At 41.1% G+C, this 2,931-nt stretch overlaps 1 pseudogene; it reads left to right on the forward strand.

The window, feature by feature from the left end:
- The first annotated feature begins 1,083 nt into the window (after positions 1 to 1,083).
- Positions 1,084 to 1,187, forward strand: LOC115936899 (U2 spliceosomal RNA; annotated as a pseudogene).
- The last annotated feature ends 1,744 nt before the right edge of the window (positions 1,188 to 2,931 follow it).

Raw genomic sequence — 2,931 nt, forward strand, 5'->3', positions numbered from 1 at the left:
CAAAGCAGAGTAAAATTACCAAATTGCAAACATTTCTATCAGACAGGCACTAGCTATCATTTCTAAACTTAGATACAAAGAAAAGGAAATTTGTGCAAGTATAAATGTTCATATTTCCATGGAAATGGGTCCACAAAATGTATTTATCTAAGTCAAATTGAATGATGGGCATGAAAGGTGTTCTTAATAAGCAGGCACAGAATGAATTGAATTATCTATTCTGGATTTCCCATGAATATTTCTTATGATATGTGGTCAAGTCACCTTTATAGAGGTTAGTAAAAAATTAAAGGGCTGGCCTCTGAAGTGTGAATCAGAGTAAAACTCAGGTGTGCCAAGAAATGAATTCTGGGCATTTTATGACACAGCTACTCCAAAGCAAAACTACTGGATTCTCCAAAGTGCATTTGCATGATCCACATTCCACATTCAGCTTGCTCTAACATGAGCCCTTGGAAAGAAGTCAGCCAGTGATCAACCTCGTGTCTCAATTCCTTCCTTGGAACAGTGGGCACACCTTCCTCAAGAGAATGTTCTACAGCTCCTGGAACAGTATGCATACATGATGATGTCTTCAGCTGGTGCCAAGCTCAGAAGGGGAAGAAAGGTGCCTGCCCTTGGCCTCCTTAACATACCTTCAAAATTAACCACTTTTTGGACTCATTTTGTAACTAAATTTCTCCCAAATCTATCAAATCTTCCCAAACTGGTAAATCCATAAGTTCAATTTCTTTCCACTTCTTCATTATAAATATTATTTTTAAAAATCTTTCTTTCAGGGATGCTCAGTCGATTGAGCAGCTGGCTCTTGATTTTAGCTCAGGTCATGATCTCAGGGTTGTGGGATTAAGGACTCCACGATCAGCAGAGAGTCTGTTTCAGATTCTCTCTCTCCCTCTGCCCCTCCCCCAGCTTGTGCTCTCTCTCTCTCTTAAATAAATAATTAAACTTTAAAAAATATTTAAAAATCTCTTTCAAAACCTCAAGTCTTTTCTTTAGTTCTCTGCAATCTTGCATTCATAGTAAGTAATTAGTCTGTGTTTCACTCTTACATATTTTCTGGGATCTGAATCATCCATCCCCATCGCTTCTCGGCCTTTTGGCTAAGATCAAGTGTAGTATCTGAATCATCCATCCCTATTACCTTGAAATGACTTCCTTTCCTTTTATTTTATCTCTCACATTTCCCAGGTCTCAAGTTGCCTTTACCTTCTGCTTCTTCACTATGAAAGACCTGAATGGGAGCCATATTGTTATGGTTAATATGTCTATGTGGCTGGGCCCCAGTGCCAGATTTTTGGTCCAACAATATTCTGGATGTTTCTGTGAAGGTCTTTCTTTCTTTCCTTCTTTCCTTCCTTCTTTCCTTCTTTCTTTCTTTCTTTCTTTCTTTCTTTCTCTCTCTTTCTTTTTCTTTCTTTCTTCCTTTCCTTTCTTTCTTCCTTTCTGAGATTAACATTTGAATCAGTGGACTTTGAGTAGATTACTCTCCATGTTGTGGTGGGCTTTGTCTAATAAGGTAAAGACCTTAACAGAACAAAGAATGACAAAAGAGTGAGTCAATTCTTAAATCTATCTTCCTATCTATCTATATCTATCTATCATCTATCTATCTATCTATCTATCTATCTATCTATCTATCTATCTATCATCTATCTATCTATCTATCTATCTATCTATCTATCTATCTACCTATCTATCCTATTTCTCTGGGAAATCCTTACCTATACACATATATACTGTGTTTTCTTCCCTCTTTGTCCTATCTCTACCTCCTTCAATATCTCTGGGCCCCTTACTTCCCCACTCTCTCTCTCTCTCTGAGCCCAGGAAATGTCCTTTCCCTGGGGAACTGCGGAAACCAGGCCCCACATTCCCTGTTCCTGCTCAGGAACCTGCTTCTCCCTGCTGTTACTTATCACACCTGCCCATCTCTAGCTTGTCTCCTTCTCCTCTGCTCCCCTCCCCACTTTGGCCACCTGGAATCTATGTACTTTATCTACCCCACTCCCCAGCTAGTGTCCCTGGTTTGGGGGCACATGCAGCTCAGTTGGTTCCACTTGGTTACTTAGGTCCATTTTAAACCACCCCAGCTATGCATTCGCTGTGAGTCATTTGAAGTTGCTCATGCACTGCTTGATTGGGGGTTAGTGCCAACTGTCACTTCAAAAGTCACTTATTAGGTCCTTATGCTCCTCCCCCATAACACTGTTCCCAAATAGTCATGGTGCATGAATGGTTTCCTAACCTGTTTCTCCAGCATGTCCTTGGCCGTGGGCTATAAGGGCTCTGATACTCCTGTTTCTACATGGAAAGCATGTACAATGTCACTTCCATGATCTGTTTCAAGAAAGTTCTATTTTCCACTCTTCCCAGCCGAACCCCATTGTTATGCTGGAACTGGTTCATTCTTCCCCTTCTAAACCTTTCCTACAATCAGTGTTTCAGCACTTGAGGGAGTGAGGATTTCAGGCATAGATATTGAATCCCCACTCACTTTTTCCCAAAGTTTTAGATCCTAATTATCTCAGAAACCTCCCACTTAATATTGTTTTCTTTGCAGACACAAATCTCAGTTCAGATACCTTGTTCCCAGGAATAAGATCTACAGTAATTATTTTCTTAGGGATTAATTAATCAAACTGATAATCTGGCCTTACCCGTATATAGTTTCTTGGAAGCTAGCCTTGTGTTTGTCCGCAAACTCTTCATCACATATTTTCTCTGGGAAGGGTTTCCCTGCTGCTTCCCAGGCCCACGACCCCAGTTCCTGCCCACTTGGGAGAGAGTCCATGCCCAGAAAGCCGGGTCCACTTTCTGCTCTGTCTGCTCTCCCCTCCTCCATGTTTCACTCTCCTGTGTCTACACTTCTTCTTGGCATCCTCACCATTTTCTCAGTTAGCATATCCACCCCCCTGGTCAAGCAGGGGA

The sequence above is a fragment of the Leptonychotes weddellii genome, chromosome 7 (assembly GCF_054177405.1).
Source record: "Leptonychotes weddellii isolate Sample4059 chromosome 7, ASM5417740v2, whole genome shotgun sequence".
NCBI lineage: Eukaryota > Metazoa > Chordata > Mammalia > Carnivora > Phocidae > Leptonychotes > Leptonychotes weddellii.